Source organism: Colias croceus, chromosome 20 (genome assembly GCF_905220415.1).
Source record: "Colias croceus chromosome 20, ilColCroc2.1".
Classification (NCBI taxonomy): Eukaryota; Metazoa; Arthropoda; class Insecta; order Lepidoptera; family Pieridae; genus Colias; species Colias croceus.
The window spans coordinates 1,358,017-1,368,100 of NC_059556.1; the positions used below are offsets into that span (position 1 = coordinate 1,358,017).

The 10,084-nt window shown below is 33.6% G+C and overlaps 1 long non-coding RNA gene across 1 annotated transcript; it reads right to left on the bottom strand.

Moving 5' to 3' along the window:
• Window positions 1–8,165: 8,165 nt before the first annotated feature.
• On the bottom strand, window positions 8,166–9,478 carry LOC123700987. The gene is made up of 3 exons (XR_006752667.1): window positions 9,091–9,478; window positions 8,340–8,393; window positions 8,166–8,258 (listed from the first exon to the last, which is right to left on the bottom strand). It is a non-coding gene; the product is annotated as an uncharacterized LOC123700987 (long non-coding RNA).
• Between the last annotated feature and the right edge of the window lie 606 nt (window positions 9,479–10,084).

Genomic DNA, 10,084 nt, shown 5'->3' on the forward strand with positions numbered 1-10,084 from the left:
GTACATATATTATCGTAATATCTGAGTATAAGGCATCCTGAATCGGGCGGAAATATGATTCACCGCGGACTAAGAAGTGTACAACCGTTATGATTTAAATTACTACAGCTGTCATAGCACGAATTGCGGTACCTACATAACTACCTTATCCAAAGATCGACGATCTTGGCGCCAAAACGGTATTATGAAACTTGTTGCGCTGCCATTATGAGTAGGTAATGCATATTTTAACTTAATAAATTGTCGGCGATGTTCAATCTTCTCATTTTTAAGGAAGCATGAGTGAATGGTAATTGTTCGCGTAACTCTGTTATGAAAAATTTTCGAAAATTAAACCTACAATTGTGTAGGTAGTTTAAAGTTTTACAACGGAATAAACTATTGTTACAAGCTCACCAATTTTTAAATTATTCTACAAGCACGTGGTGATTTCAGGATTTGTTAAAACATGCATTGTTTTAAATCTACCTGCATTCATTGTTGTTAAAATATTTTCTGTTAATGACAGTTACGAATTACGATTCAAAATTTTAAACAAAGGAAAATGTCTATTGATACTTAATATTTTATGTAGGTGCGTTGAATACTCACATTTCCTTGCTTTTCAAGGCGTTTACCTATATAGGTAGGTACCTAGATATTGTTGTTGATTTTAGATTGCGTTTTGTCACATCTGGCTATCTTGATAAAAGTTGTACTCACGTATTTGAATAGGTATTTTATCGGTTTTTCTTTTCAATATTTGACATTCGCTTTTTGAAATTGCTCGCAATTGTCATTTTTTATTCTTTGTCCAAGTTCAATGCGCTGGTTAGTCGGCATGTCGGTAAATACGCGAAAATCATGTAACAGTAATATCATAAGGTCGAGTAACTGGTTCTATAGTTATACATATTATGTACTAAATAAATGACAGCAGGAACGGTATTCGGCGATGTTAATTGTATTTTTATTATGGATGATAACTGCGTTAAAAACAACCGACTTCAAACTTGCACTTGCAAAATTTACAAATACCTACAGACAAAAATGCTCATAAAATAAAAACTACTGGGCCTATCCGAATAAAATTTTTATGGGACCAATTCGACACCATCCCGCATCGAACAAAAAAAGAATCACGTAAATCGGTTCAGAAACCTCGGAGTAATCGGTGTACATACATAAAAAAAAAAAAAAATATACCGGCCGAATTGATAACCTCCTCCTTTTTTTTGAAGTCGGTTAAAAAAAAGAACTTGTGAGTTGTGACGTCTTGTGAGATGTAGGTACATTATGACAGATCATTGACAGATGCTTTTTTTTCTTTCTTCATTACAAGAAGATAATGTCTATTTACCAGTGTTAGGTAGGTACCTATGACAGATGGATTTCTTTAAAACCATGTGGATTATGAATATGTTCATAAAAAAAAACAAATGAAAAGGTTTACGATTAAGACTCGAACTCATAAACTTTTTTATTCATGTTAATTTTAAGCAACAGTTTTTTTTTAATTGCCACAAATTAACAACACACTATCCGGAATGTCGCGTCAACCGAAAATAATCGGCAAGAAACTCGATTCATGATGTCAAAATATATAAGAAACATTTAACATACCTATCAGTATCTACCTACTTCTATTACGAAAGTTTCAAAGATTATTGCTAGGGTCATTGCGCCTGTTCGCGTCCACATGCCTATTCGCGTCCATTTTGCGGATATCTTTTAGAAAATTCACGAAAATAAGTATACTTTAAGTAAAATTGTACTAAGAAAAATTTCCGATAATACCTCAATATATAAGAGACATGCACACATATTCAAAAAAAAGCCTGCGCACCGCCTATCCTATTTAAAAAAAATATTTAATTTTGGCTATTAAACGAAAGAGCTAAAACGCGCGGGATTTTGAGAAAAAAATAGTGCGCAGCGTCGCGTTTGACGGTAAGTATCTTATTGTTAAATGTCAATTTTTGAATATGTAACTGTTTCTTTACTTTGCTAACAAAACATGGAATAGTATGGATTATAAATCAGCTTATAACTTTGACAATTAATAGCTAAAATAAGGTGGACGCGAATTACTACACCGAATTTGTACAACTTCCATTTTGCGTCCACGGTGGGCGCAAACTATACCTATAGTGCATGACAATAGAACATATTGCGTCCACGTTGTTTTTCATTACGTAGCAATGAATTGTTTGTTAAAATATGTATTTAAAATAGATTGTAAATTTTTGACTAAGACTACAAGTTGATAACTTAAATTTTCATACAATTTAATTTTCACATAAAATAATTTTTATGCTATTTTTTCATTTTAAAATGAGTATTCTAAGAATCAGACTAGTGTCTTTGAGAATGAGAGTCAATAAGTCTGTGGTTAAGAAAATAATAGTATAAACAAAAAATAAATTTAATAGAAACTAAAAAATAGGGTAGGTAGGTAATCTTAACAGAACTGACTATTATTTATTTACATAACGTAACTTTATTTTTTGTTAATTTTTAATTTTTTAGTTCTAATAATAATGAGAAGATAAATATAAATAAGTTTTTCCAGTTTCCTTACAGTGAATGTTGATTTTAGGGTTCCGAACCTCAAAAGGAAAAACCGGAATCCTTGTAGGATCACTTTGATATTATCCTGTATGTCCGTCTGCCGGTCTGTCTTTCTGTCAAGACCCTTTTTCTCAGTAACGCGTGGAGGTATAAAGCTGAAATTTATATTGAATACTCAAGTCTACGGTCCCTTGAAGCAGTGAAAAAATCAAACTTATAAGCCAAAGTAATCAAAAGATACAGCCGTTTATGCTGCAAATTTTCGCAAATTTCGACATTCGCAAGGGAATCTAAAACCTACAGGGTACTTTAGATGAACACAGACACTTGAAGTTTGGTACGAAGCAACGTCTTATAGCACAAATAAGGGAAACATTGAAAAAATAATCATTTGCAGTTAACCCTAGAGTGCTCGCGCTATGAGCATTTTGCCGCCCGCGGCACAATTTTCGTCTTATTTTGTACACTATGCAATTGTCAAGGTCAAGCGTCCGTGTAGCTGCCCCCCCGTCCCTCGCCTTCTTGTTTTAGAAATAAGAATTAAATCAGTGCGCGGATGACCGCAGGAGACAAAGGTTATTGGGGCTGTGTCGCGTTTGGCGGCAAATTGCTCATCGCGCGACTACTCACGTAAGTAAAGTTTCTGGATCTTAGTTTTTACTAATGTTGAAATATTATTTGTTTTCATTGCGTATAGTATTATTTCAATGGTAATATGGTATGATATTAATTTTACTTTGTTTTAATTAATTATTGGGCCTTGTGTTTTTGTATTTTTGCGATAGAAATTGCCATGGCTATGATTAGACCACATATTGTTAGACGATCCGGCGTGATTACTTTACAGAAGGATCTGAGAAACCAAATCGCTCGATTTGTGCCATCACATTTGTGTTCAAATCAAAATATACCCTCAGTTCGAGAAGGAATATGCGCAGTATGTCCATCGAAGAAAAATAGAAGGACAAAAAAAGGGTGCAATAGATGTGCAAAATTACTGTGCAATGAGCATTGCATATATATGTGCCAGCATTGTTTTGATGAAATAAATGCTGTAAATGAGGAAAACGAATGATTTAGATCGTAATTTCTATTTTTATATTTCTTATGTAAATAATAATGAGGAAGTTTCAAAAATACTAAAATAATTACCTAAGATTTTCCAAAGCATTGTTTTCTAATTTCTAATTAAAAAAGTTTAATAAATGATTCTTGTTCTTATAGTTGGTGTTTTATTTTATCTTTAAAACATAATTACAAATGCATATGATTCATATTAACAAAAAAAAAACGTATTAAGTACGGGCGGCAAAATGCTCCCTACGCGATCACTCGCGTTTCACGAGAAGGCGCGACTACTCTAGGGTTAAAACAAATGAAAAAAAACAGGTTAATACGGAACCCTCGGTGTGCGAGTCCCACTCACATTTGACCGGTTTTTATTAAATAACTATATTCGTAAATAAATAATTTATTAAAATCTAATTTTTATTTGCATTTATCTGATAAAAAATCACCCAATACACTCTTAATTCCTTTTCTAAGCTGGTGGACGCGAACTGGTCCACAGGTGGACGCAAACTGGAATTTTTGGACGCGAACTGGGTAAAACGCCTAATTCTGCTATTTGTCTAGATAAATAAAAACCACATGATATTTCCAAGACAATTGAAAGTAAATCTTAAAATAGACTATGTAATGAACACGTTACATAAATTTTGCGTTGAAATTTGTTCTGGAACATTTTTATTTTCTCCTTCAAACTTTCCAACTGCACTAAGTGGACGCGAACTGGCGCAATTACATTCAAAATGGCTTATCCGGAAAAAAATCCATTGAATTAGATGAATTCGTATACGATCGTAGATAGGTAGGTAACCGAAAAATGAAATTGACAAAAAGAATTGGACCATCGGGGGGTCCTAGCTTCGAACCCAGGTGGTCAGATAATAATATTCTAGATTGATTAGATAACAAACTCTGTTTATAGCATTGAGATATACATAATACATATGGAGACGACACCGCCTACATCACTTATGTTCCGCTCACCATAAGCCATATGGCTTAACTGCACGCTCATTTTATATTTGTTTTAAAGTGAAACGCATCAAATATGTATGCCTTCGTGTTCGTGTGTGTTACGATATTGCACAAATAATACGGAAAAGTGCAAAGGAATAACTTGCATCGGTAAGTACCTAACTAGATAATAATTTTTAAAACTTGCAAAAAAATGGCGCACAGATTTTGTTCGTGGTGTCTTCTCCATACGTAGTAATATTATCTCAATGGTTTATAGACGTATAAATAACCAAAAAAAGAATCGTAACAATAAATTAAAACTACCTAGGTATTTTGTACCTTCACAATGAAGACACTGTTTAAAAATGAAATTATAGTTTTTAACACAAATACACCTCATTAACACATTTAAATTATTTATTTAATATGTATCACTATGTATTTACATTTTATAATCATTTATTTATGTACATACAATTGTGATTACAATACCTATTTACTAAACTTTCTTCACTCATAATAACACCATCTAAGATTGAGCTAAATATCGGATTACAAATAAATCAATGTGTGCACTAAATTTTATCAAAACGCATGCACTCGTTTCTTTATAATAATATGTAATTGACTAGTTGTGTCGCTTGGTTACATCCGCGGGTAAAATCGTATTTCTATAACTTATGAGTTATTCCAATTCATAAGCTACCGGCACTGCATCTTACATCACTATTCACTGCTCAGTATACATAACATCATTAAAATCCGTTCAGTTGTTTTCCTAACAAACATGTGTAAAAAACATTGTTTAAAGCATAATGCCAAATATAAAATAATCGATATTTTTATTTCTTTGTTCCCAATCACGCAACTGTCAAAAATCAATCTATGTACTATTTACTAATCTATACTAATACCATGTCCATGCTAATACTAGCTTTCCACCCCTCAGCTTCGCCCGCGCAATCAAAGAAAAACGCGGGTTTTTCTTTGATTGCGCGGGCGAAGCCGCGGGCGGAAATCTAGTTAAATTATTATGTAGTGGCCGAATAGGTACCTACCTAGTGTTTTTAATTTTTACTCGAGTGCGCGAGTTCGTAAAGATTGCGTTTAGCGTTCTGAATAGAAATTAAAATATTATTAGTTATTGTTGCATTAGGTATACATAGTAAATAATTGTCATGAAAAAAAGTTCCTATACGCAATGTATCTATCTATCTGCCCGTCTGTATGTAGATAATAGATATGCTTAGATCTTTAACCAAGCAAAGGATTTTGTTACGGTTATAATATTTTAATTTGAATAGATAGGTATTGGTCTCAAGAAAGTTTTCATAAGAACAAAAAAAAATATATCATCTTAATTAATCATTTGCATACAGTATTGAAAAATAATAATAGTTAAAAAAAAAACTAAAAAACACGCTTTTTATAGAAAACCGAACTAAAAAATAGAAAAATTTATCAAATTCGTGTATTGTCATCGGTCCTCAATAAATCTACAAAGTTTTAACGAAATCTGGCCGTTTAAAGTTGGTCAAAATCGCGCCCAAAGAAGTCGGTTACAAACATACAAACATACAGGTGAAGCTAATATAAAGCGTGTAAAAAACATAAAAAAAACTCAAGTTTTGTTCTAAAGCTAGCTTTATGTGTGAAAACCTGCAAAGATTGTCACATTGTATTGTCGAAATTACGTAATGTTAGATTGAAATTTATCCAATAATGTAAGTACCTAAGTTAATACGTAGGTACATTATTGGATAATACCTAGGTCATTATATTTTATGACCTAGGTATTTGGAAAGTTTGTTTATAACTTTTTAGTTTAAAGTCTCATACAAAAACTCTTCTATAAAAATATTATTTATCTAAACTATATTATTAACTAACTTATTATCGACTTCCCATATTTTTAGAAAAAAATCTTTTTTTATTTAGTGTTCAAGTGTGGCTGCTTCAAGGCTAGTCTATATAAATGTGTCAAAAATAATCCTCATTCAATACAAATAGAAATCTACACTAATATTATAAAGAGGAAAACTCTGCTTTTTGTTTGTTTGATTGTAATGAATAGGCTCATTAAACTACTAGACCGATTTTGATGAAATTTGGCACAGACAATCTTTAGACCCTGAGAAAGAACATAGGCTACTTTTTATTGCGAAATATGTACCACGGTCGAAGCTGGGGCGGACCGCTAGTATTTAAATATAACGACACAGTTGTCAGTTGTCACATGTATAACTAATTTATTCTCGTTTTCTAGACGGTGAAAATCCTAGGAGAAAGGTGAAAACATAAACAAAACATTTCTTTTTCTACGGCTAGTTAAGTGAACTGTTCCATATAAAATGTTAATAAGCATTTGCAGGATAAAAGTGAAGTGTCTCCGGTTCGCTGGTTCGGTGTCAAGGCTGCGCGCAGCGAACATAGGCATAGGCGCTTGGCGTGCGGCCTATGCGTTATCTTTTATGGTGGGTACAGACTGGTGAAATGTAACATGCAATGTATCATGCAATGAAAGAATTCACCCTACACATTGCTGCAATGTATCATGAAAGGTAACACACTTTGTAACTATTTCTCATACTTTGGACGTCTTGCGCGCGCGAAATGTGCATTACACGCGCATGCTACGAGCATTACAAGCCGCGCGCGGAGCGATTTGTCGGTTTTTCGAACGAACACAAAGGGGCAAGGAACACGAATACGGGAGGTTCGTAGTGAATGCGCGTTAAGAGGGCCCTTCCCAGCGGCACTATTTTCAACGCGAGCGTGATCGAAAAGCTTGTTGTTTCATCCAGCGCAATGTCAGATAAAGAGGTAATGCGAAAAGACAGAGAAAGAGCGCCTAAGCGCTAGGTTAGCATTCGCCATTCGGTAACTTACGCCGCGGCCGGTCACTCGCACTCGATTCATTCATGAAAATGATCCGTCGATCGTGAGTAAACAGTAAAACGAGACTCAATAGATATATCTATTATATTTTTCTATCGGTCGCGCGGGACCGGTTGTTTGGGCGCTTAGTGGATATCGTACGACGCGCTTTATTATAATATACTTATTTAGCTATCTATATTTTCGTAGGTAGGTATATTAATTACTCTGAAATGCTGGAGCTTATCAACATAATTTGTTTTTATTTATTTTTAGCACTGGAGGTACTTACTTACCGTACGTGAGCTATTTTTACAACACGGAAAATATTCATACCATACATTACCTTTTTCGTTTTTTATGCAAGTAGGTACCTATCTCATGAACGAACAAAAAAATTCAGACAGATTTTCGAAAAATATTTGTAACTAGCGGTCCGCCCCGGCTTCGCCCGTGGTACATATTTCGCAATAAAAGGTAGCCTATGTTCTTTCTCAGGGTCTAAAGATTGTCTGTGCCAAATTTCATCAATCATCAATCAATTAGGCAGGCAATAAATAAAAATATAATATACTTATCCTACAGATATCTTACAGGTAACAAACAACCTACGTGTATACTATACTCATACAGGTCAATTTTAGTACAGGTGAAGTCGTCCACCAGGATCCTCCAGCTGGATTCCCCAGGTTGGTCAAATAAAATAGTCTAAATACAATTGTGTAAGATATTTATTATTCTAGGACTATAAATAAAACCCTTTGTACTAGTTGTCAAGATGATTCCGATTTCCTTCAAACACCAGACTGAAAGAGGGTTTTGAAAATTTTGCAAAATACATTTATATATTATTATATAAATGCTTTACACTTTGCTTTCCGCCTTACCTAAGCCGTGATACATCATTACTGTCAATGTTTTCTTTGTTTTCATTTAAAAACCTGGAAAATAAAATAAATTTTAATACCTATGTACCGTGACGTCACAATTTTGTGCGATTTGTACAAAACCTTGACTCCACAGTCCACACAAGCCCCCACTTTACAAACATTACAAACATTAGTGCGCTATATGCTATATCCTCGTGGCTCGTACCCACGGCCACATAGGTACAGCAATTTTATATATAAGTACGAACAATTATTTTAAAAACGAAAAGGACTCACATTTACGAAAAAACCTAATATGAACCTTTTTAAGATCAACCTTGCAACGGTGTAATAATAATCTGCTCTAATGTGTAGGTAGGTTTGTGATATGAATCACAAAACTCATGAATGTACGTACTCAATAATACTTATACCTATATATAGGTAGTTTGATCTAACGTAATAAAGTAATAGTGCAATCTTCGGTCATTTTCTGTGAATATATATGTACCTACCTTCCTAATACTGTTACAATATGATGTTATACGGCATGAAAAGAAAATAATAGAAACCTAATTAGTCCGTTAGATAGATAAAAAAAAATTCTTTTGTGTATAAACCAAATATATATATATACATGTTTATATTGTAAAACTAAGATAGATTTTATATAAATTAATGTCTTGCGTCCTGTTTGCAACAATCTACAATAGAAAATTACCTGCGTGGATAGGTACTAAGAGTAGGTACCTAAATAATAAATACTCACGCTTGTTTATTCTTTTGTTTTGTGGGTCCACATTTTTTCCTTCGAGCCGAGAGACGTAAACGCTTTTTATTACCTTTTCGGTAATTTGGCTGAGTGTTATCTGTAAAAATCAGTAGATAAGTAGGTATGTTAGGTAACAGATCTATTGTTGTTTGAAAAATGTGTCTGTTGAAGATGATGAACAGATAGAAGGCAAGCTAATAGGTATATAACTATCTAATGTATGCAACTGTTTAAGTACCTAGTTGGTATATTTATATTTCGCTATGTCCCTACTTGGGTCTTGTATAATTATGTGAAAAATCGACTTACCCATTTTTCAAAACGATGTCTCGTTTTTCATAAATCAAGTCTATATAGGTACGTATACATATATTATACAAGCAGTCTGTCCTGGCTTCGCCCGTGGTACATATTTACGTTTTATCCATATAAGAACCATCCTCGTTCTTCAAGGAATATAATAAAAAAAGAATTGCCGTGACAACGCAAAACGGGTTTCATTTTTTTTATAATACTAGCGACCCGCCCCGGCAATTCGCACGGGTGCAATGGCGGCCGGCCGCGGGTACCGCCGCAAACGCTACGTCCCGCAATTTTTAAATCTGTAATATCTTCGAAAATATTCAATTAAATCATACGGTGTAAATGGCCATATAATGGATATATTAAATGAACAATGTATTCAAGGTATTTAATTGGTTAAGGATTAATGCTGTATTGATTAAAATCGCTTCGAAAATTAGCCATTATTTGTCGTAAAAAGTAAATGACAAAAAAAAGTAATTGTGCGTTATCCATAACTCCATAAGAGATAGACATATACCATCACGGACTTTTCTGTAGACCTTTTCAATGTGTACAATACTTTTTACAATTTTATAATATGTATTAGGTGGTATTAGTATAGATAAAAATGAAACCCGTTTCGCGTTGTCACGGCATCACGCGTGAACGGGTGGACCAATTTCGATAATTCTTTTTTTATTATATT